This window comes from Ranitomeya variabilis, chromosome 3, assembly GCF_051348905.1.
Source record: "Ranitomeya variabilis isolate aRanVar5 chromosome 3, aRanVar5.hap1, whole genome shotgun sequence".
Taxonomy (NCBI): Eukaryota; Metazoa; Chordata; class Amphibia; order Anura; family Dendrobatidae; genus Ranitomeya; species Ranitomeya variabilis.
Genome location: NC_135234.1, coordinates 641343657 through 641369317, shown reverse-complemented (window position 1 = coordinate 641369317; position 25661 = coordinate 641343657). Strand labels below are relative to the sequence as shown.

The 25661-nt window shown below is 48.9% G+C and overlaps 1 pseudogene; it reads right to left on the bottom strand.

Moving 5' to 3' along the window:
• The window catches only part of LOC143817756 (uncharacterized), a 40944-nt pseudogene extending 15870 nt beyond the window's left edge, over positions 1-25074 (bottom strand).
• Between the last annotated feature and the right edge of the window lie 587 nt (positions 25075-25661).

Sequence of the window (25661 nt, the reverse complement as noted above, 5' to 3'; positions counted from 1 at the left end):
AGCTTTTCAAGACAGATGTTACATTATTGCCAGTGACACAATAAATCTATACATAGTCCACTGCACACATATATATATATATACATATATATATATATATATATATATATATATATACATATTTCACCACACCTCACTCCTTATGAACGTGCATGGGGGTTGACTTGCAGGTCAGCTCCCGAGCACGTATCAGGTTCCGCCCCACCTTGTCGAGATAGGCCATCAGCATTGCCATGATCGATTCCCTTCTTATGCTGAATTGTGAAATCATATTGCTGAAGTATCAAACTCCATCTAAGCAATTTCAGGTTGTCCCCAACTACTCTGTTGAGCCAACTCAATGGGTTATGATCTGTGATCATGGCGAAGTTGCGCTCATAGAGGTGGAGCACCCCCACGTACTAGGGCAATGGGGATACTCAGTACCGGGTCCTTCGCTGCTCTGGCGATGTCATGGTGCCCCGACCCGGTCCGTGGCCCTAGTGAGGGGACATCCACTTGAAGAATGTGGTGTTGTTGTTTGTAGAAGCTTGTACGGTGTTCATGACGCCACCTGTGGTATTCGGTCAGGATGACCGACGCTGCTTAGGGGTCCACTGGGGTGTTGGAATGGCAGCTAGATGGTATACCTTCCCCAGGGCTTCCCAGTAAGGTAGATGGTGATGGTGTATGTCGCAGTAAATAACGAGGACACAAGGTTGCAGTCTCTTTACCTTTTACTGTAGACTTCAGCGTCCGCAGTCCAGAGCACTGTTCACAGGGCTGGCTGAATCCGGCCGGTCCGAAGGCACATCCAGAGTTCCCTTAGCAGGTGGAAATCAATAGCCTTACTACTAGCGCCTGTGTGTTGTAGTACTTCCCTGCTGAGCACCACGGGATAGTCCTCACAACTGTTGTGTACATTTCTGATATTCTCTCTCTCCGTCCCCCAGATGGTATGGATAGGATGACCCGTATGACGGGGTAGGCCTGGAGCTATTTTATAGGGACCCTAGAGACGCCCCTCTCCCACAATTTGCCTCCGTTGTCTTCATTAGGTTTAAAGGTTGGGCAGCCAACTTGGAATTAACTGTCCTGCCGTAGTTCAAAGTAATGAGTAGAGCCAATTACTCCCTCGGTGTTCCGGCCACCGGCTACGCGCCTCAGAAGGAGGCCGCCGATCTCGGGGCAGACCCTCCTCCTGGTGTTATCTCCTTGTGCTGTGATCTCGTTTCTCACTCTCCACAATATACTTCGCTTCATGTCCTTTAGGAAAAGAATTGGGTGCTCCTCTCCTTGTTGGTTCACCTGGCTGAGAACTGCACCTAGCCCATAGGTGCTGGCATCTGTCTGCACTACAAACTGGCGAGTGGAATCTGGGGCCTGCAGGACGGGTGAACTAATCAATGCCGACTTTAGGGCAGAAAATGATTCCTCACACTGAGGACTCCAGGAGACAATTTTGGGAAGTTTCTTCCTGGTCAGATCAGTTAACGGTCTGGCCAGAGCACTGTAGTTTGGTACAAACCTCCTATAATAGCCAGCTGTACCCAGGAAGGACAGTACCTGCTTCTTGGTTCGTGGGGTGGCCCAGGCTGTAATGGCTTCTACCTTCCCTGGCTCAGATTTTAGCAGTCCTCCCCCACCCGGTGTCCTAGGTATTGTACCTCCCGCATGGCTACCTGACATTTCCCTGGCTTAACAGTAAGACCTGCAGATTTAAGCCTTTGCAACACCTGAGAAAGATGTACGAGGTGTTCTTCCCAAGAATCACTAAAAATGGCTATGTCGTCGAGATAAGCGACGGCAAAATCATCACATCTTTCCAATACGTGATTGACCAACCTCTGGAAGGTCGCAGGGGCATTCTTCATACCAAAGGGCATCACCAGAAACTCAAACAGCCCAAATGGCGTTTTAAAGGCAGACTGTTATGAACCTTAGTGGCTGAGGATCACGAATAGACCAGCAAGTGAATAAACTAAGGGCAAGCTCTAGGGAGATGGTAACTGGACTGATCGCAAATCTGAACCTATCCAAAACAACTAGAGGTAGCCGGTGAACGTGCCTAAAAAAATTCCTAGACGTCTCGAGCCAGCCTGAGGAACTAGCTACCCCTAAAGAGAAAGAAAGACCTCGCTTGCCTCCAGAGAAATAATCCCCAAAGATATAGAAGCCCCCAACAAATATTAACGGTGAAGTAAGAAGAAGGCACATACGTAGGGATGAAATCAGATTCAGCAAAAGAGGCCCACTAGTACTAGAAAGCAGAAAATAGAGCAGGGGTCTATGTGATCAATAAAAAACCCTTACAAAATATCCATCCTGAGATTACAAGAACCCACGCACCAACTAATGGTGTGTGGGGAGAAACTCAGTCCACTAGAGCATCCAGCAAGCAAGGAAATCACATTTTAGCAAGCTGGACAAGAAAACATGATAAACACTGCTGATAAAAAAATGAGCAAACAAAACTTAGCTTTGTCCTGGATGAACTGGGAGCAAGGTAGTCAGAAGGAGTCTGAGTAGCACTGATTACATCGACAGCCGGCAACAAGTGAAAGAAAAACAGAGTTATATAGGAACCTCCCAGAGGATAACGAACCAGCTGATAGCCAGAGACCAGCAGGATAACAAACAAAGCCACCAGGGGGAGCCCAAAGCAAAAGTCACACCATACCACCAGTGACCACAAGAGGGAGCCCGAAAACAGAGTTCACAACAGCAGACCTCTCCTGAGCTTCTCTGGTCAGAGGTATCTGCCAGTATCCCCTACTTAGGTCCATGATGGTGAGGTACAATGCTTTAGCGAGCTGCTCTAACAGCTCATCTATCCATGGCATGGGGTAGACCTCACATGTAGTCAGTACATTTAATTTCCTGTAGTCTACACAGAACCGGGTAGTATGGTCCTTTTTGGGGACAAGAATCACAGGTGAGGCCCAGGCACTCTGGGATTTTTGTATTACCTTGAGGTTCAGCATCTCCTCTACCTGTTCCCTCATATGTGTCTTCACCTCTGCTGACACACGGTATGCAGACTGCTGTACTGGGGGATTAGTACCAGTGTCCACTGTTATGATCCGGTGACTTTGGAGCCGCATGAACTTTCTCTAGAGTAGGTGGAAACTGTACTGACCGCAAAACCTAAACTAACACCGCAACTAGAAGTAGCCGTGGGGTGTGCCTAACAAACCCTAGACACCTCGACACAGCCGGAGGACTAAATACCCCTATAGATGGAAATAGGAATACTACCTTGCCTCAGAGCAGAACCCCAAAGGATAGGCAGCCCCCCACGAATATTGACTGTGAGTAGGAGAGGAAAGACACACGCAGGCAGAAAACAGGATTCAGCAAAAGAGGCCACTCTAGCTAAATAGGGAAAGATAGGACAGAATACTAAGCGGTCAGTATTAAATCCCTTCCAAAAATATCCACAGCAGATAATACAAAAAGTTCAACAATCTAACTAAAGACATGGAATGTATATCTGCCACTCCAGAGAATCCAACAAGACTGAGAAAATACTGACAATCTAAGCTGGACAAAAAAAACACTGAATAGCACAGAATTATTAAGCACACAGCATGTGTGCCACAGAAACAAAACAGACACTTATCTTTGCTGATTTGGCAGAAGGCAGATGGAACCAAACCAGGACCAAAACCTCCCAACAACCATGGACAACTGGCAAGGACTAATGAATCCTGCACGCCTACATACCCCAGTCAGAACTGCAATCAGCAGATACACCTGACCAGGACTGCAACTCAGGAACAACTGCATTACCACCTACAACCACCAGAGGGAGCCCAAAGCAGAATTCACATCAGTCCACATGGTGAGCTGCTAAATGTGTCCTCCCGGGCTCCCCTGTGAAGACTTTGGTGAACTTGCTGAGCGCCCCCATCAGTTCAGACCTCTGACTGTGGGATAGCTCAGGGTTAAACTCTGCTGACTCCAGGGACTCCATGTACTGAGTCCCGGCCCCCACATCTAGTAACAGATCAGCCTCCCCCTCTTCAGGCAGGCTACAGACAGGTAAGACACAGGTCTCCCGGTCATGATGAGCCTTCAGCATATTCACATGAAATACTTTCTGCCATTTTGCATGCTCATCTAGTGTCACCACATAATTAACATCATTTAGCCACTTATGTACATTGTATGGTCCCTCCCATGCAGCCTGCAATTTATTCTGTAACATAGAGACCAACACCCAAACCTTCTGTCCCTCCTCGTAGGCCCTCAGTCTGGCATTACGATCGTACCAGACCTTCTGGTTGATTTGGGCCTGCGTCACGTTCTCATGGGCCAGGTTGCTCAGTTTTTGCATTCTCTCTCTGAGCCGCAGCACATATTCAACCACTGAGACTCCAGTAGTTCTGGGATCATCCTCCCAACAGTCCTTAATCAAATCAACTGGCCCCCTGACCCTCCTCCCATAAACCAGTTCAAAGGGGGAGAATCCTGTAGACGCCTGGGGTACCTCTCTGTAGGCGAACAACAGATGGGGGAGGTACAACTTCCAGTCTCTCCCTTCAGTCTCCACCAGCATTTTGAGCATTTGCTTTAATGTTCCGTTAAAACGCTCGCAGAGTCCGTTGGTTTGGGGATGATAGGCGCTGGCCACAAAATGCTGTACTTGTATTCTTTCACAGAGGCTTTCTATCAGATCGTGTGGGGTCGCACGCATTCAGCAAAGCATCGCATTAGCTAAGCATCAAGTTATAGCAGTTATTCCATGGCAAAGAACTAATATCCATCTCCTCTCCTCTCTTCACACAGGTATGCAGAGAATATCCCAAGCTTTCCCTGGATTCTGAAAGCCTTTGTATTTTGCACTGATTTTCTGTGCGTCAGCAATTACCCAGATGCATGTAGGATAGCTGCGGAGACACCATCACGTGTTTCTCAACGCAAGCAGTGAATAGCCAGACCTTTCCCCGGGAAGGAACAACCACGGGAAGGGCAGCATCCAATAAAGGAAAACATCCAATACAGGAAAACCACCTATGCCAAGCATGGTATCCATCCACAGACGGCTGTTTCAAGGTGTTTGCCCCTCATCAGTGTGGAGTAGGAATCTGGCTATTAGGAGCAGTGCCTAGTAAAAGGCTTTAAAGGAACAGATGATTGGCCTCGGGGATACCAAAACATCCAACACCGCGGAGACACCATCACGTGTTTCTCAACGCAGTGATCCAGAACACTGCCCCCATCCCTTATGGGAAATATGCAAATGCATGTAGGATAGCTGCGGAGACACCATCACGTGTTTCTCAGCGCAAGCAGTGAATAGCCAGACCTTTCCCCGGGAAGGGCAGCATCCAATAAAGGAAAACATCCAATACAGGAAAACCACCTATGCCAAGCATGGTATCCATCCACAGACAGCTGTTTCGGGGTGTTTGCCCCTCATCAGTGTGGTGTAGGAATCTGGCTATTAGCAGCAGTGCCTAGTAAAAGGCTGTAAAGGAACAGATGACTGGCCCCGGGGAGACCAAAACATCCAACACCGCGGAGACACCATCACGTGTTTCTCAACGCAGTGATCCAGAACACTGCCCCCATCCCTTATGGGAAATATGCAAATGCATGTAGGATAGCTGAGAGCTTCACTCAACGCAAGCAGTGAATAGCCAGACCTTTCCCCAGGAAGGAAGAACCACGGGAAGGGCAGCATCCGATAAAGGAAAACATCCAATACAGGAAAACCACCTATGGTTGGCCTCGGGGAGACCAAAACATCCAACACCGCGGATGGGGGCAGTGTGTCACTGCGTTGAGAAACACGTGATGGTGTCTCCGCGGTGTTGGATGTTTTGGTCTCCCCGAGGCCAATCATCTGTTCCTTTACAGCCTTTTACTAGGCACTGCTCCTAATAGCCAGATTCCTACTCCACACTGATGAGGGGCAAACACCCCGAAACAGCTGTCTGTGGATGGATACCATGCTTGGCATAGGTGGTTTTCCTGTATTGGATGTTTTCCTTTATTGGATGCTGCCCTTCCCGTGGTTGTTCCTTCCCGGGGAAAGGTCTGGCTATTCACTGCTTGCGTTGAGAAACACGTGATGGTGTCTCCGCAGCCATCCTACATGCATTTGCATATTTCCCATAAGGGATGGGGGCAGTGTTCTGGATCACTGCGTTGAGAAACACGTGATGGTGTCTCCGCGGTGTTGGATGTTTTGGCCTCCCAGAGGCCAATCATCTGTTCCTTTACAGCAATTACCCAGAATGGTATGCAGAGAATATCCCCAGCTTTCCCTGTATTCTGAATACCTTTGTATTTTGCCCTGATTTTCTGTGTGTCAGCAATTACCCAGAATGGTACGCAGAGAATATCCCCAGCTTTCCCTGGATTCTGAATGTGCAGCGCCCCAGAGTCCTGGTTGTTGCAGTACTGATGCTCCGCCACTAAGGGGAGTGATGGTACGTCTGATGGCACTTAAGGAGTTCACCTGACCAGGTATCACAGTCAAACACTACATTTCACACTCTGGCCACCAGGGGGAGCAAAGGGTTCTATGCATTAGGCCACTCCTCACAATCTGGTAAAACTGGGGGCTGGATAGGAAGTTAGGCAGAAGCTGACTGGGTTGGATCCAGGCAACATCCTGTGGCAGAGGGTGTTGCAGGGGAAGATTCAGGGGGGTCAGGGGTGGGATCCTGACAGTGGCCTAGCGAACAGAACAGAACATTACGGAGCCGCGCCTGCACCCGTTGCGGCGGCATCCTAAGAAAGGTAACGAAGAGAAGTTTATTGTGGAGAAGTGAGAAACGAGATCGCAGCAAAAAGGAGATAAAGCCAGTAGGAGTCGTGCCGTAAGATCGAGGCAACATCCTACTGAGGCGCGTAGCCGGAACGCCGAGGAAGTATTTGGCTCCAAGCAATACTTCAAACAGCGGCAGGACAGTTAATTTTAGGTTGGCTGTCTCACCTAAATCACCTAAGCAGACATAGGGGGCAATTGTGGGAGAGGGGCGACGCTAGGGTCCCGGAAGAACTCCAGGCCTACCCGTCATACGGGTGCGTCCTATCCATATCATCTGGGGGACGGAGAAAGAACATTAGAATAGATACGAGTTGTGAGAGAGAAGAACATCAGAAACAGACACAACAGTTGTGAGGACTATCCCGTGGTGCTCAGCAGGGAGGTACTACAACACACAGGCGCTAGAAGGTAGGCACTGATTTCTACCTGCAAAGGAAACTCTGGATGTGCCATCGGACCGGCCGGTCTCAGCCAGCCCTGTTAGCAGTACTCTGGATTGAGGATCCTGAAGCCTTCAGTAAAGAGGTAAAGAGACTGCAACCCTGTGTCCTCGATATTCATCACGACTTGCACCACGCACCACCATCACATCTTTCATTGGATGCCCTTTAGCAGGGTCATGGACCGGGTCTAGCCACCGTGACAACCCCAGAACTGAGACAGAGAGGCCGGGTACCGAGTACCCCGCGGCCGTGCGTCTGGGGGCGCTCCAACTGCCTTTGTATTTTGCCCTGATTTTCTGTGTGTCAGCAATTACCCAGAATGGTATGCAGAGAATATCCCCAGCTTTCCCTGTATTCTGAATGTGCAGCGCCCCAGAGTCCTGGTCGTTGCAGTACTGTGGCTCCACCACTATGGGGAGCTACGGTGCGTCCGATGGCACTGAAGGAGTTCATCTGATCAGGTATCACAGACACCAATACATTTCACAGCTGGGCCTCCGGGGGGAGCTAAGGGTTCTATTCATTAGGCCACTCCCCACCATAGTGGGTAAACTGGGGGTCAGGCAGGAAGTTAGATCAGAAAGCTGACTGGATTGGACAAAGCAACACCTAGTGGCAGAGGGTGTTGTGGAGGAAGAGACAGTAGGGTCTCTGTCAGGGGTGGGATCCTGACAGAGGCTTGGCATTGAAAAGAACGTAACGGGTCCGCGCCAGCTCCGGGAAGCGGCGGGACCCAAGAAAGGACTAGAAGCGAGATAGATTGTGCTGAGTGAGAAACGAGATCAAGCAATAGGAGAATACCAGTAGGGGTCGTGCTGTAAGACCGGAGCAACACCCTACTGAGGCGCACTACCGGTGGCCGGAACGCCGAGGGAGTATTATAACATTCAGCTTCAAGCAATACTCTAAACAGCGGCAGGACAGTCAGTTTAAGGCGGGCTGTCTAACACATATCACCTATGAAGTCTTGGGAGGCAATTGCGGGAGAGGGGCGTCTCTAGGGTCCCGGAAGAACTCCAGGCCTATCCGACAAACGGGTGCCGTTCTAACTGTAACATCAGGAAGGGACGGAAGATTAGAAGAACATCATTTAATCGAGTTGTGAGGGAACTTAAGAAACAGACACAACGGTTGTGGGGTACTTTCCGTAAGCATAGCAGGGAAGGACTACAACACATAGCGCTAAGAAGGAAGGCACCGATTTCCACCTGTGAAGAGAACTCTGGAGGTGCCATTGGACCGGCCGGACTTGCGCAGCCTGGTGAACCGTGTTCCGGACTGAGGACCTAGAGATCTTCAGTAAAGAGGTAAAGAGACTGCAACCTGGTGTCCTCGTTATTTACCGCGACCTGCACCCCACAACCGCACCACCAACATCCACACCTATTATTTACTGTGCGCCCCACGGCAGGGTCACGGACCGGGGCCTAGCCGCCGTGACAACCCCCAGAAGCAGAGACTCGTAGGCCCGGTACCGGGTACCCCTCGGCCCTGCGGCGGTGGGGGCGCTACAAACTTGGCATCACGAACAGGATCTACTTAAGCCTGAAGAATCAGGTCATGTGTGCCTTGGGACTGTGACTTGACGTGCTTGGACTGTACTTTATCGAGAGACTGTGTGCTGTGTCGTTTGCCGCCAAAAGTTCCCGCCAAAAACCGCCGCCATTACAGCGCTAAGGAGAGCGCAGGAGAAGAAGAAGGGCGTGGAAGTGGGCGTGAACAAGCTGAAGAGCGCGAAAGACAATGGCCGCCCAGTCTAAATATCTCGGCCCCTTGAGGACGTGTCCGTCAGCAGCCGAGATCCGCCTCCTGATCCTTAATGGTGGGCAGAGACAACGAAAACGAAACCGCCCACGAAGAAGAGAGCGGGAAAAGGACCAGGAAGAAGAATTCAGCGACATGGAGGACGCCATGGCCAGCCGCCCGGAGCCGGAGCGTGGGGTCGGAGCCAAGGACTCCCCCAGCTACCCGGAGAGGCACCGCAGCCAGACCTCCATAGTTGACGCTGACCTCCTGCAGACCGGAGCGGACGAGCTGATCCACCGACTCCCGCAGACGCAGCTGAGCACTGAGGCCGGGTGGAAGAAGGCCATCATCAGGAGCCTCACCGGACATCTGTCGGCAGCCTCATCTGGTCCGGAGCAGGGAAGAAGTCCCAGCGCTCCGAAGCTGGAAAGCAAGGCCCTGCCGGAAAGGGGTATGCTGCAAGCAGAGATGACAATGTCGCAGCACAAGGCCCTGCAACCAGCGTTCCAGACCCCAGCAGAGGCAGAGCAGACCGGCACCGGAGGGACCGCATCTGAAGCAGGTATGAAAGACGACCCTGCCCTGACGACCGACACCCCTCCAGTGACTGCTAGTGCCACAGCTGCTGACTCCGTTCCAGTGACTGATCTTGCAGCGGCCGCTACCTCTGCTGCAGCAAATGCCCATACTCAAGCTGCGCAGACCTCCATCGCTGCGCATGATTTAACCATACATGAAGGACGGATTAACGGCGTTTGTCCAGCACTGGGTGTAACCCTGGACCTCACTTTGCCCAGGCCAAGAAGGGTTAAGTGCCAGGTGCAGCCCTGGAAGCCGTCCAACTAAACCTCGGAAACCTGAAACTGTAAAATAGTTAACTGTTTATTTCCTTGCTGTTTTGCTGCTAAAACCCGTCCTGGGTTAACTCTTAAAGGGATCCCTTTGTTTACCCGGGATCCCTATTGCTTTTTATTTTTGCTTTCACTTTCATTTTTGCTTTTTGGTTCACAATGTTATAAAAACTGCTGAATCATGAACAGTGCATGATACAAACTTCTTGTAAATAGTTTGCACCTTATTAAAGGCGCTTCCCTACTGGTTTTACTTAAAGAAAGACTCTTTGCGAAGATACCATACTGGAACCTTTGCTGAGTATGGACTGGTAGCTTGAGAAAACACGCTACCTCACAGAGACTTGGTCCCCTCTTAAAGGGGATGTTCATTTGCCGATATTGCTTAAGACAAGTAGCAATAATGTTGATGAGAGAAAAATGATGATAATGTTTGTATGAGACAGTTATATGTGTTTAATTAGTTAAATGTGAAGAAATACTGAAAGATAGAAGAAGGATGCAGTGGACCCGTAGGGATAGACGTGGTGTCCAGCATGCATGAAAGGAAGAAAGATAATGAGAAGGCTTAATGTTTGATAGAAAATGTTTTGATAATGCTGATAGGAAGTTAGGATAGAAGGTAAACCCTGAGTCCTGATAGGAGTCAAGTAGAGATGACTCAGTGCTCTTAAACTGAAAGCAATGTTATGTTCTATACTGTGTATAGTAGTTGAAAAGGCAGTAGGCCCTGGCTGAACGGGGCGGTCCTGTAACTGAAAGGAGAGGCAGTAGGTCTGGTGCCGATAGGACAGGCGGTCCTGCAGATTTAAAGAAGGAGAATGAAAAAGTTAAAATACCTTATAATGTGATTATAGGAAGGTCTTTAGTGGACTAAGAGTGTATGTCCTTAAAGGCGATGTTAAATTATTGTCCAACAATTTTGCACTTAGTAGAATACCCGGTTGGGTAAGAAAAGTTAATTATAGCATGTTGCTATGATATTTTACCATGTTTGTAACGTTCAAGTGTCCTCACCTCCCATAAAAGAAAGCTCTGTTCAAATATGCTTATTGTTATTGCACTCAACAAAATTGTATGTCTTTTTGCTAACTTGTATTGTTGTTTTCTTCCCAGTCCCGGAGTACTGTGTTTAACCAGGGGGGAGTGCAGCGCCCCAGAGTCCTGGTCGTTGCAGTACTGTGGCTCCGCCACTATGGGGAGCTACGGTGCGTCCGATGGCACTGAAGGAGTTCATCTGATCAGGTATCACAGACACCAATACATTTCACAGCTGGGCCTCCGGGGGGAGCTAAGGGTTCTATTCATTAGGCCACTCCCCACCATAGTGGGTAAACTGGGGGTCAGGCAGGAAGTTAGATCAGAAAGCTGACTGGATTGGACAAAGCAACACCTAGTGGCAGAGGGTGTTGTGGAGGAAGAGACAGTAGGGTCTCTGTCAGGGGTGGGATCCTGACAGAGGCTTGGCATTGAAAAGAACGTAACGGGTCCGCGCCAGCTCCGGGAAGCGGCGGGACCCAAGAAAGGACTAGAAGCGAGATAGATTGTGCTGAGTGAGAAACGAGATCAAGCAATAGGAGAATACCAGTAGGGGTCGTGCTGTAAGACCGGAGCAACACCCTACTGAGGCGCACTACCGGTGGCCGGAACGCCGAGGGAGTATTATAACATTCAGCTTCAAGCAATACTCTAAACAGCGGCAGGACAGTCAGTTTAAGGCGGGCTGTCTAACACATATCACCTATGAAGTCTTGGGAGGCAATTGCGGGAGAGGGGCGTCTCTAGGGTCCCGGAAGAACTCCAGGCCTATCCGACAAACGGGTGCCGTTCTAACTGTAACATCAGGAAGGGACGGAAGATTAGAAGAACATCATTTAATCGAGTTGTGAGGGAACTTAAGAAACAGACACAACGGTTGTGGGGTACTTTCCGTAAGCATAGCAGGGAAGGACTACAACACATAGCGCTAAGAAGGAAGGCACCGATTTCCACCTGTGAAGAGAACTCTGGAGGTGCCATTGGACCGGCCGGACTTGCGCAGCCTGGTGAACCGTGTTCCGGACTGAGGACCTAGAGATCTTCAGTAAAGAGGTAAAGAGACTGCAACCTGGTGTCCTCGTTATTTACCGCGACCTGCACCCCACAACCGCACCACCAACATCCACACCTATTATTTACTGTGCGCCCCACGGCAGGGTCACGGACCGGGGCCTAGCCGCCGTGACAACCCCCAGAAGCAGAGACTCGTAGGCCCGGTACCGGGTACCCCTCGGCCCTGCGGCGGTGGGGGCGCTACAAACTCCTTTGTATTTTGCCCTGATTTTCTGTGTCAGCAACTGCCCTGAATGGTATGCAGTGAATATCCCCAGCTTTCCCTGGATTCTGAATGCCTTTGTATTTTGCACTGATTTTCTATGTCAGCAACTGCCCTGAATACTATTTTCATGTCATTCAACTCCTTTGCTAAAATTTATCAACAGTTACATGGTTTTGAATACTCACTGCTGTAGGGGGGGGGGGTGTCTGTAGATGCTTATCACAGAAGAGGTGTTAGTATAGAGATGTTGTCAGGACTGCATCTTTGATCATCTATCCACACCAGGATGTGTTGAGCAGCTGTTCCTAATTTATAACTAACCAGCTCCCATAATCCCGCTGTCCTCTCCCTGCACTGGGGGCCTATAAATTTAGACTCATTCTTAGGGGTGCACGCAAGTGAGAGGTCGCACGCATTCAGCAAAGCATCGTATTAGCTAAGCATCAAGTTATAGCAGTTATTCCATTGCAGTTATTCAGGGCAGGAGTCAGATAACCCACACTCTGCTCTCCCTTCTATCCATGTGCTTTATTCCTATCCTCCTATGTTCCCTTGCAATCCACATCCACCGCCCAATCCCCCCTCCATCACGACTCATATATATCAGCTCCTCTCTCCTTCCCTCTCCCATGTACAGCTCCCATGCACTTCTCACCTTCCTGAAAAACCTTAGTCCATCTTGCCAAAACACACTGCAGAAAAAAACTTCTTATAATTCCAAAAACTTCTTGCCTTTTATCTTCCTACTCCTACTGATTTCGGGAGACATATCCCCCAACCCTGGTCCACCATCCCACAACCTCAACTGCTACCCTACCTCACATCAAAACCATTCTAACCTTATTAATATTACTTGCACTCCCTCATCTCCTTCTTTTAATTGTGCCCTTTGGAATCCACGGTCTGTATGTAACAAGCTTTCTTTCCTGCACAACTACTTTCTGAACAACTCTCTAAATCTATTGGCCCTCACTGAAACCTGGATCCGGGATTCTGACACTGTCTCCCCTGCTGCCATTTCCCATGGTGGCCTACAATTCTCCCATTCCCCGAGACCCACAAACAGACCTGGTGGTGGAGTCGGCATACTCCTCTCCCCACAATGCACCTTCAAGGTCATCCCACCAACTCCATCACTCTCATTCCCTTCTTTTGAGGTCCACAACATCAGGCTCTTCTTTCCCTCTCCCTCAGAGTGGCGGTCATATACCGGCCCCCAGGCTCACCCACCCACTTCCTGGACCATTTCTCTGCCTGGCTGCCGCACTTCATGTCCTCAGAACTCCCAACCCTTATCCTGGGAGACTTCAACATCCCCATAAACAGCCCCACTTCTACATCTGCATCCCAGCTTCTATCACTAACCAATCGGCCTCTCACAGCTCTCAACCTCTCGACCTGGTCTTTGTCCGGCTGTGTTCAATCTCCTACCTAAATAACTCACCTCTTCCCCTCTCTGACCACAACATTCTCTCCTTCATGCTCACAAATCCTCGCTCACCCCAGCACCCTCCTACCTACCATTCAGTCAGAAATCTACAAGCCATTAACCCTCATACAGTTTCAGACTCCTTACACTCATCACTGTCCCCAATCTCCTCTTTTTCCTGTCCTGATCTGGTGGTACATCACTACAATAACACTCTTAGAAGCACCCTAGACCAAGTAACTCCCCTCACCCTCAGAACATCCAAACGCAGAGTAAAACAGCCCTGGCTCACATTGCAAACCCGATTTCTCCAGTGATGCTCTAGGAGTGCTGAACGTTTATGGAAGAAAACTCGCACACCAGAAGACTTCATACACTTCAAATTTATGTTAAAAACCTAAACTCTGCCCTTCACCTCGCCAAACAGACCTACTTCACCACCCTGATCTCCTCACTATCCAACAACTCCAAGAAACTTTTTGACACCTTTCACTCCCTCCTCAGGCCAAAAGCTCAAGCCCCTATCACAGACATTTGTGCTGATGACCTGGCCTCCCACTTTATGGAGAAAATAGACAATATCCATCAGGAAATCCACTCCCAATCACCATGTTCAGTGACTCCCATCCCTTCCTGCATCTCCCCTGGCTCACTCTCCGCATTTGATCCCATCACAGAAGAAGAAGTCTCCAGGCTCCTCTCTTCTTCTCATCCGATTACATGCACTAATGACCCCATTCCCTCTCATCTCCTCCAGTCTCTCTCTCCAGTCGTCACTACTCACCTAACTACAATCTTTAATCTCTCACTGTCCTCATGCATTTTCCCGTCCTCCTTCAAACACTCTATCATTACTCCGTTACTAAAGAAACCTGCCCTCGACCCATCCTGCACAAATAACTACAGACCAGTCTCCAACCTCCCCTTCATCTCTAAACTCTTGGAGCGCCTAGTCTACACCCACCTTACCCATTACCTCTCCATTCACTCCCTCCTAGACCCTTCACAGTCCAGCTTCCGCCCCCTACACTCGACAGAAACTGCACTCTTCAAGGTGACCCACGACCTTCTGACAGCAAAATGTAATGGTGACCACTCTCTGCTCATTCTTCTCGATCTTTCTGCAGCTTTCGACACTGTTGACCACCCTCTCTTACTCTCTAGGCTCCAGTCACTTGGCATTAATGACACTGCTCTCTCCTGGTTCTCCTCCTATCTTTCTGACCGCTCCTTCAGTGTTCTGTTCTCTGGCTCCACTTCATCTCCTCATCCTCTTACTGTCGGGGTACCCCAGGGCTCAGTCCTTGGCCCCCTTCCCCTCTACACGGCCCCAATTGGACAGACCATCAGCAGATTTGGCTTTCAGTACCATCTTTATGCTGATGACACACAACTATACACGTCATCCCCTGGCCTTACTCCTGCTGTACTACAGAACACCACTGACTGTCTGTCCACAGTCTCCGACATCATGTCCGCTCTCTATCTGAAACTCAACCTCTCCAAAACTGAACTTCTTCTGCTCCCACCATCTACTAACCTCCCTAAACCTGACCTGACGTTTCCCTCTCCGTGGGTGGCACCATAATAACACCCCGGCAGCAGGCGCGCTGTCTGGGTGTTATGTTTGACTCCGATCTCTCCTTCACATCCCATATACAATCTCTTGCCCGCTCATGCCGCATACACCTAAAGAACATCTCTAGAATCCACCCTTTTCTCACTACAGAAACAACAAAAACCCTCATTGTCGCCCTGATCCATTCCCGCCTGGACTACTGCAACACTCTATTAATTGGCCTCCCCCTCACTCGACATTCCCCTCTCCAGTCTATCCTTAAGCAAGGGTTGTCTATCTAGCTAATCGTTACTCAAACGTGTCCGCTCTTCGCCAGTCGCTACACTGGCTGCCCATTCATAACAGGAAACAATTCAAAGTACTTGTTCTCACTCACAAAGCTCTTCACAGTGCGGCACCCCCTTACATATCTTCCCTCATATCTGTCTATCGGCCTAACCGACTTCTGCGCTCTGCAAATGACTTTCAACTAACCTCTGCACTAATCCGTACCTCCCACTCCCGACTCCAAGACTTCTCCCGTGCTGCGCCAATCCTCTGGAATGCTCTACCCCAAGAAATTAGGACCATCCACAATTTGCATAATTTTAGGTGCTCCCTCAAAACACATTTGTTCAGAGCGGCCTATCACGTTCCCTAATCAGTTATTTTGTTTGTGTCTAGCCCATTCACTACTTCCATCTAAGCCCCACTCCCTGAAGATGGCTCAACCATCATTGTAAATACATCATTGTAAATACACACCTGTACTTTGTATCTCCCCACCTCATTGTAGATTGTAAGCTCTCACGAGCAGGGTCGTCTTGTGTTGCCTTAATTATTGCATTGTTAACTGTTGTGGATTCTGTTTGCGGGCTCCCTCTGGTGGTTACTGCTGGTACTGGGTGACTTTGGTGGGTTGCGGCCTTTGGTTTCCATCTGTCCATCAGAGGCTGGGTGTTTCCTATTTTACCTGGCCTTTCTGTCATTTCCCTTGCCGGCTATCAATGTGTTCAGATGTGCTCTGTTTGGTTCCTGCCTACCTGCTCCCAGATCTTTCAGGATAAGCTAAGTGCTGATTTTCAGTTGTTTGGTTTTTTGTCCAGCTTGCTTAGAATGTCTCTTTGTTAGCTGGTTGCTCTAGTGGACTGAGGTTCTCCCCATGTGCCATGAGTTGGCACATGGGTTCTTGTAATCTCAGGATGGTTTTTTTGATTAGGGTTTTTTGTTGACCGCTCAGTCCCCTTTTGTGTCATTCTGCTTTCTAGTTTTCAGCGGGCCTCTATTTGCTAAAGCTATATACATCATCTCTATGTGTGTGCCTTCCTCTCATTTTCACCGTCAATACATGTGGGGGGCAACTATACCTTTGGGGTTAATTCCTCTGGAGGCAAGTGAGGTCTTTGTTTTCTCTGCAGTACTAGTTAGCTCTTAGGCTGGTGCGTGGCGTCTAGAACCAACGTAGGCACGCTCCCTGGCTATCTCTAGTTGCGTTTGTCAGGCGTAGGGCAGCGGTCAGCCCAGGTTCCATCACCCTAGAGCTCGTCCGATATTTATTATACTTTGCTTATCCTGTGCTATCCCTAGCCATTGGGGATTCATGACAGTATAGCCGGCCCACAAAGTGTTAATTGTTTGGGCTGAAGCAGTAGAAAAAGAAGTGTTCAAGGGAAATTTTTTTTTTTATTTTTTTTTTTTTACTTCAGAGTTTTGCTGCCTAGCCCTTAATTGCTGTCTAGCTGCTTCTTACCTCCTCTTAACCCTTGAATGGCTCTGATCTTAGCTGTTTATCATGGATGTCCAGAGTTTGGCTTCCAGCCTGAGTAATCTCGCGGCAAAGGTTCAAAACATACAGGATTTCGTTGTTCACACTCCCATGTCTGAACCTAGAATTCCTATTCCAGAGTTTTTTTCTGGAGATAGATCTACCTTCCTGAATTTCAGGAACAATTGTAAATTGTTTCTCTCTTTGAAATCTCGCTCCTCTGGAGACCCTGCTCAACAGGTCAAGATTGTTATATCGTTCCTACGGGGCGACCCTCAGAATTGGGCATTTGCATTGGCACCAGGGGATCCTGCATTGCTCAGTGTGGATGCGTTTTTTCTGGCATTGGGATTGCTCTATGAGGAACCTAACCTAGAGATTCAGGCTGAAAAGGCTTTATTAGCCCTCTCTCAGGGGCATGATGAAGCGGAAATATATTGTCAGAAATTTCGGAAATGGTCGGTGCTTACTCAGTGGAATGAGTGCGCCCTGGCTGCAAACTTCAGAAATGGTCTTTCTGAGGCCATTAAGGATATTATGGTGGGGTTCCCTGCGCCTACAGGTCTGAATGAGTCTATGGCTATGGCCATTCAGATTGATCGGCGTTTACGGGAGCGCAAACCCGTGCACCAGTTGGCGGTGTCTTCTGAACAGGCACCTGAGACTATGCAATGTGATAGAATTCAGTCCAGAAGTGAACGGCAAAATTATAGGCGGAAAAATGGTTTGTGTTTTTATTGTGGTGATTCAGCTCATGTTATATCAGCATGCTCTAAACGCACAAAAAGGGTTGATAAATCTTTTGCCATTGATACTCTGCAGTCTAAGTTCATTTTGTCTGTGACTCTGATTTTTTCACTGTCTTCCATTTCCGTCGATGCCTATGTGGATTCAGGCGCTGCCCTGAGTCTTATGGATTGGTCATTTGCTAAACGCTGCGGTTTTAGTCTAGAGCCTCTGGAAGTTCCTATTCCTCTGAAGGGAATTGATTCTACACCATTGGCTATGAATAAACCGCAGTATTGGACACAAGTGACCATGCGCATGACTCCCGTTCATCAGGAGGTGATTCGCTTCCTTGTACTGTATAATTTACATGATGTACTAGTGCTTGGTCTGCCATGGTTACAAACTCATAATCCTGTCCTGGACTGGAAAACAATGTCTGTGTTAAGCTGGGGATGTCAGGGGGTTCATGATGATGCACCTCCGATTTCTATCGCTTCATCTACTCCTTCGGAGATCCCTGCGTTTTTGTCGGATTATAGGGATGTTTTTGAGGAGCCTAAGCTCAATTCGCTCCCTCCTCATAGAGAGTGTGACTGTGCTATAGAATTGATTCCTGGCAGTAAGTTCCCTAAGGGTCGTTTATTTAATCTGTCACTGCCAGAGCATACTGCTATGCGGAATTATATTAAGGAGTCCTTGGAAAAGGGACATATTCGTCCATCTTCGTCCCCTCTGGGAGCAGGTTTTTTTTTTCGTGGCAAAAAAAGATGGTTCCCTGAGGCCTTGTATAGATTATCGCCTTCTGAATAAGATTACAGTCAAATACCAGTATCCATTGCCATTATTTACTGATTTGTTTGCTCGCATTAAGGGGGCTAGGTGGTTCACTAAAATAGATCTTCGTGGTGCGTATAATCTGGTGCTGATAAAACAGGGTGATGAGTGGAAAACCGCATTTAATACGCCTGAGGGCCATTTTGAGTATTTGGTAATGCCTTTTGGACTCTCCAATGCTCCGTCAGTCTTTCAGTCCTTTATGCACAATATTTTCCGTGAATATCTGGATAAGTTTATGATTGTGTATTTGGATGATATTTTGGTGTTTTCTGATGACTGGGAGTCTCATGTTCTACAGGTCAGGAAGGTGTTTCAGGTTTTGCGGGCCAATTCTCTGTTTGTGAAGGGCTCAAAGTGTCTCTTCGGAGTCCAGAAGATTTCTTTTTTGGGGTACATTTTTTCTCCTTCTACTATTGAGATGGATCCCGTTAAGGTTCAGGCTATTTGTGACTTGACACAACCTACATCTGTTAAGAGCCTTCAGAAGTTCTTGGGGTTTGCTAATTTTTATCGTCGGTTCATTGCTAATTTTTCCAGTATTGTTAAACCTTTGACTGATTTGACTAAAAAGGGTGCTGATGTTGCTGATTGGTCTCCTGCGGCCGTGGAGGCCTTTCGGGAACTTAAGCGCCAGTTTTCTTCTGCTCCTGTGTTGTGTCAACCAGATGTTTCACTTCCTTTTCAGGTGGAGGTTGATGCTTCCGAGATTGGAGCGGGGGCGGTTTTGTCACAGAGAAGTTCTAATGGCTCGGTGATGAAGCCATGTGCTTTCTTCTCTAGAAAATTCTCGCCCGCCGAGCGCAATTATGATGTGGGTAATCGGGAGCTTTTGGCCATGAAGTGGGCATTTGAGGAGTGGCGTCATTGGCTTGAGGGTGCTAAACATCGCGTGGTGGTCTTGACTGATCACAAGAATCTCATTTACCTTGAGTCTGCCAGGCGTTTGAATCCTAGACAGGCTCGTTGGTCGTTATTTTTTTCTCGTTTCAATTTCGTGGTTTCATACCTGCCAGGTTCAAAGAATGTGAAGGCAGATGCTCTTTCCAGGAGTTTTGTGCCTGACTCTCCTGGAGACACTGGGCCTGCTGGTATCCTTAGGGATGGGGTAATAGTGTCCGCCGTATCCCCAGACTTGCGACGCGCATTGCAGGAGTTTCAGGTGGATAAACCGGATCGATGTCCACCAGAAAGACTGTTTGTTCCGGATGATTGGACCAGTAGAGTCATCTCCGAGGTCCATTCTTCTGTGTTGGCTGGTCATCCTGGAATATTTGGTACAAGAGACTTGGTGGCCAGGTCTTTTTGGTGGCCTTCCTTGTCTAGGGATGTGCGTACCTTTGTGCAGTCTTGTGAAGTGTGTGCTCGAGCTAAGCCTTGCTGTTCACGGGCTAGTGGGTTGTTGTTATCCTTGCCCATCCCGAAGAGGCCTTGGACGCACATTTCCATGGATTTTATTTCTGATCTCCCGGTTTCACAGAAAATGTCCGTTATCTGGGTTGTGTGTGACCGCTTTTCTAAGATGGTTCATTTGGTGCCCTTGCCTAAGTTGCCCTCCTCCTCTGAGTTGGTTCCTTTGTTTTTTCAGAACGTGGTTCGTTTGCATGGGATTCCGGAGAATATCGTTTCTGACAGGGGATCCCAGTTTGTGTCTAGATTTTGGCGGACGTTTTGTGCCAAGATGGGCATTGATTTGTCTTTCTCGTCTGCATTCCATCCTCAGACGAATGGCCAGACGGAGCGACCTAATCAGACCTTGGAAACTTATTTGAGGTGTTTTGTTTCTGCTGATCAGGATGACTGGGTTGCTTTTTTGCCACTGGCCGAATTTGCTCTTAATAATCGGGCTAGTTCGGCCACGTTGGTCTCTCCTTTTTTTTGTAATTCGGGGTTTCATCCTCGTTTTTCCTCTGGTCAGGTGGAGTCTTCGGATTGTCCTGGAGTGGACGTGGTGGTGGACAGGCTACATCACATTTGGAATCAGGTGGTGGACAATTTGAAGTTATCTCAGGAGAAGACTCAGCAGTTTGCTAATCGCCGTCGCCGCGTGGGTCCCCGACTTCTTGTTGGGGACTTGGTGTGGTTGTCTTCTCGTTTTGTCCCTATGAAGGTCTCTTCTCCTAAGTTCAAGCCTCGGTTCATCGGTCCTTATAGGATCTCGGAGATTCTTAACCCTGTATCTTTCCGTTTGGATCTCCCAGCATCGTTCGCTATTCATAATGTGTTCCATCGGTCGTTGTTGCGGAGGTATGAGGTGCCTGTTGTTCCTTCGGTCGAGCCTCCTGCTCCGGTGCTGGTGGAGGGAGAATTGGAGTATGTTGTTGAAAAGATCTTGGATTCTCGTGTTTCCAGACGCAAACTCCAGTATTTGGTTAAGTGGAAGGGTTATGGTCAGGAGGACAATTCCTGGGTGGTCGCCTCCGATGTTCATGCGACTGATTTGGTCCGCGCCTTCCATAGAGCTCACCCTGATCGCCCTGGGGGTTCTCGTGAGGGTTCGGTGACCCCTCCTCAAGGGGGGGGTACTGTTGTGGATTCTGTTTGCGGGCTCCCTCTGGTGGTTACTGCTGGTACTGGGTGACTTTGGTGGGTTGCGGCCTTTGGTTTCCATCTGTCCATCAGAGACTGGGTGTTTCCTATTTTACCTGGCCTTTCTGTCATTTCCCTTGCCGGCTATCAATGTGTTCAGATGTGCTCTGTTTGGTTCCTGCCTACCTGCTCCCAGATCTTTCAGGATAAGCTAAGTGCTGATTTTCAGTTGTTTGGTTTTTTGTCCAGCTTGCTTAGAATGTCTCTTTGTTAGCTGGTTGCTCTAGTGGACTGAGGTTCTCCCCATGTGCCATGAGTTGGCACATGGGTTCTTGTAATCTCAGGATGGTTTTTTTGATTAGGGTTTTTTGCTGACCGCTCAGTCCCCTTTTGTGTCATTCTGCTTTCTAGTTTTCAGCGGGCCTCTATTTGCTAAAGCTATATACATCATCTCTATGTGTGTGCCTTCCTCTCATTTTCACCGTCAATACATGTGGGGGGCAACTATACCTTTGGGGTTAATTCCTCTGGAGGCAAGTGAGGTCTTTGTTTTCTCTGCAGTACTAGTTAGCTCTTAGGCTGGTGCGTGGTGTCTAGAACCAACGTAGGCACGCTCCCTGGCTATCTCTAGTTGCGTTTGTCAGGCGTAGGGCAGCGGTCAGCCCAGGTTCCCTCACCCTAGAGCTCGTCCGATATTTATTATACTTTGCTTATCCTGTGCTATCCCTAGCCATTGGGGATTCATGACAGTTAACATTGTTACTTATGACTGTTGTGTTTGAAGCTGTTAAACTGTAAAGCGCTGCGGAATATGTTGGCGCTATATAAATAAAGGTTATTATTATTAGATCGGACATGAACTGGGTTCCCTGATCGGATAACATTTCCCTGGGGAAACCGACACGAGAGAACACAGTCAATAAAGCATCCGCCACTTTGTCTGCTCAGATGGAGGACAGTGCCACGGCTTCCGGGTATCATGTAGCATAGTCCACCACTGTGAGGATGTACTTTTTGCCAGAGCTGCTAGGGATTGCAAGTGGCCCTATGATATCCACAGCCACTCGCTGGAAAGGCTCTTAGATCACAGGCAGTGGTATCAATGGAGATTTCTGTATACTCCCAGACTTTTCAACTCTCTGACAAACTAGACATGACAGACAGTAATTGGCAATATCTGTCCCCATCTTGGGCCAATAGAAGTTATGTGTCAGGCAAGCTTTAAGGTACCATCACATTAAGCGACGCTGCAGCGATATAGACAACGATGCCGATCGCTGCAGCATCGCTGTTTCGTCGTTGTGTGGTCGCTGGAGAGCTGTCACACAGACAGCTCTCCAGCGACCAACGATGCCGAAGTCCCCGGGTAACCAGGGTAAACATCGGGTTACTAAGCGCAGGGTCGCGATTAGTAACCCGATGTTTACCCTGGTTACCATTGTAAATGTAAAAAAAAAAAAAACACTACACACTCACATTCCGGTGCCTGTCACATCCCCCGGCGTCCGCTTCCCTGCACTCCCCCTGCATCCTGTGTAAGTGCCGCCGGAAAGCAGAGTGGTGACGTCACCGCTGTGCCCTGCTTTATGCCCGGCGCTGACACAGTGCAGGGAAGCGGAGGCCGGGGGACGCGACAGACACCGGAATGTAAGTATGTAGTGGTTTTTTTTTACATTTACAATGGTAACCAGGGTAAAAATCGGGTTACTAAGCGCGGCCCTGTGCTTAGTAACCCGATGTTTACCCTGGTTACCAGTGAAGACATCGCTGAATCGGTGTCACACACACCGACTCAGCGATGTCAGCGGGTGATCCAGCGACGAAATAAGTGCTGGCCTTCTAGCTCCGACCAGCGATGTCACAGCAGGATCCTGATCGCTGTTGCATGTCAAACACAACGAGATCGCTATCCGGGACGCTGCAACATCACGGATCGCTATCGTTATCGTTGTTAAGTTGTTCAGTGTGAAGGTGCCTTTAGTCTTTTGTATTCCAAAGTGTCTGGCCAAAGGAATTTCATGGGCAATTCTCAATAATTGTTCCCTAAATGGATAAGGGACGATCAGCCGCCTTTTAGAGTCCCAAGATTCTGTAGTATCCGTGGGGATAGTCTCTGTATACAGTCTGCCCTGGTCCCAGTATACTCTCTCTTTGCCAGAAGCAGCAGGGGGTTGGTCTGCAAGACATCTGAACTCTTCCAGACTGACATCTGTCTGCAGGGCCTCCTGGAAGCTCTGACTGTCAGCCTGCAGGCCCTGGCCTAGTGTGACTGCCAGGCGCTGGTCTGAAGCTGAGTCTTCAGTGTCTGTTATCAGGGACTTTGGTGGGTCTGCCATGTACGGAGGCTCTGGGACCACAGTATGTGCCTCCTGTTCTGGCAGTTCTGTCTGATACTCATCCTCTAATCTCTGGGCCTGAGTCTGAGCCGCAGCCTGACTCTGGGTCTCAGCTGCCACATATTTACAGTCCTGTGCATTGGGACATTTTCCCTCCTCGCACGGGATCTCAGGTGGGTCACTTTCTTCCACCTTCTCTGTATCATTTACTTGCAAGGCAGGAACATAGTGGGACAATATCCTCCCCAGGTCCGTGCCTAACAACACATTGGTGGGAATAGCCTCTGATACTCCCACTTCTCTCAATCCTTTCCCTGCTCCCCAGTCCAGGTACACACGGGCCATGGGCATGGCATGGCTGACCCCTCCAATCCCGGTTATAGACATAGTCTTTCCTGGTATGATATCGGCAGGGGTTATCATGACTGGACGCACCAGGGTCACCTCTGCCCCAGTGTCTCTGATACCATTGGTGACTTTATTGCCAACAGTGACAGATTGACAGTTCTCATTACCCTCTCATCAGAGCTGGCCATAAAGAGGACAGATGGTGGGGACACGGACAGCTTTGTGGCTGTGGTTGGGTGTTTTTCCCTATCAGGGCAGACAGCGCTAACATGTCCCATTTTGTTTCAGGAGAAGCACCGGCGTGCATCGCCTAGAGAATGTCTATTCCCCAGGGCCCCATAGAAGGTGGGCTTGGACAGCACTGGTGATCGGCCGGCAGAGGGAGAAGGGTCCCCATTTGGCTTACCTCCCCTCCAGCTGAAACCCAATGGCTTCCGCACCTCAGGCATCCGGTTAGCCACGTAGCAGTCCGCAATCCTTGCAGCCTGATTTGCTGTTTGTGGCTCCCGATCACACACAAATTGTCATACATCCGTGGGGCACATGTGAAGAAATTGATCCTTAACCATAAGATCCGTTAAGTCCTCAAAACTGTTAACAGAAAGTCCCCTGATTCATTGGTGGAACATGGTCCTCAAGGTGCTCACAACATCTGCATAGCTGTCAATTGATCCACGTTGTAGGTTCCGGAACTTACTCCGATACACTTCTGGTGTTAGGTTGTATTTCCTGATCAGGGCCTCTGTTATGGCTTCATAGTTTCCATCTAGCTCTGGTGAGCGGTCAGCAAAAACTTCCAGGGCTTTGACTCTCAACCCTGAGGTTAGATACTGCGCCCACTGCTCACGGGGTAGATGGTATTGCCTGCAGGTTTTTTCAAACCCCCGAAGGAAAGTATCTATGTCCGTATCCTTCTCCATCACAGGGAAGTTTTCCAGACGTGGTCTCCTTGGATTTATGTCCTGGGAGGGAGTTATCTGAGAACTGATACCCCGCTCTATTTGAGCCATCTGAAGCTGGAAAGCTCTGTCCTCCCGGCGTTCGGCTGCCTCTCTCTCAGCCTGTCGGTCCCGGCGTTCTGCAGCCTCTCTCTCAGCTTGTCGGTGCTGTAGGATAAGCTGCATGTTCAAATTGGGATCACTTGTTCCCAGCCGTTGTAAGTCCATTTGCAAAGTACAGTCCATAGGCTCCTCAGCACTGGCATTGCTGACACTTCCATCAGGCATCTCAGGTGCAAGAGCTGGCATTGCGGGGTCTCTCTGAGGTGGGCTCTCTCCTTGCCCAGATGACCAGCACTTTGCTCTATGTCCTGATTGACCAAGGTGCGTATCAGCAGCTCCCTGGATCTGTCGGCCGTCTCTATTGCTCTCTGCTCACAGAGGGCGGTCAGAGCCTCTTTGCTCTGCTTCTTGTACTGGGCTGCCATATCGATGAACAGCCTTTGCCAAATAAAAGATAGAAAAGAACATCTCCTTTCCAAGAGCTAAGAGGTGCCAAATGTTACCTCTCTTCTCAACTTCCAGCAGGACCCCTTGGTGAGATTGGAGACAGAATTCTACTTGTCCCAGGAAAATACAGTACATATTAACACCTGGGTGCGACATGCAGCTTTTCAAGACAGATGTTACATTATTGCCAGTGACACAGTAAATCTATACATAGTCCACTGCACACATATATATATATATATATATATATATATATATATATACACTCACCGGCCACTTTATTAGGTACACCTGTCCAATTTCTTGTTAACACTTAATTTCTAATCAGCCAATCACATGGCGGCAACTCAGTGCATTTAGGCATGTAGACATGGTCAAGACAATCTCCTGCAGTTCAAACCGAGCATCAGTATGGGGAAGAAAGGTGATTTGAGTGCCTTTGAACGTGGCATGGTTGTTGGTGCCAGAAGGGCAGGTCTGAGTATTTCAGAAACTGCTGATCTACTGGGATTTTCACGCACAACCATCTCTAGGGTTTACAGAGAATGGTCCGAAAAAGAAAAAA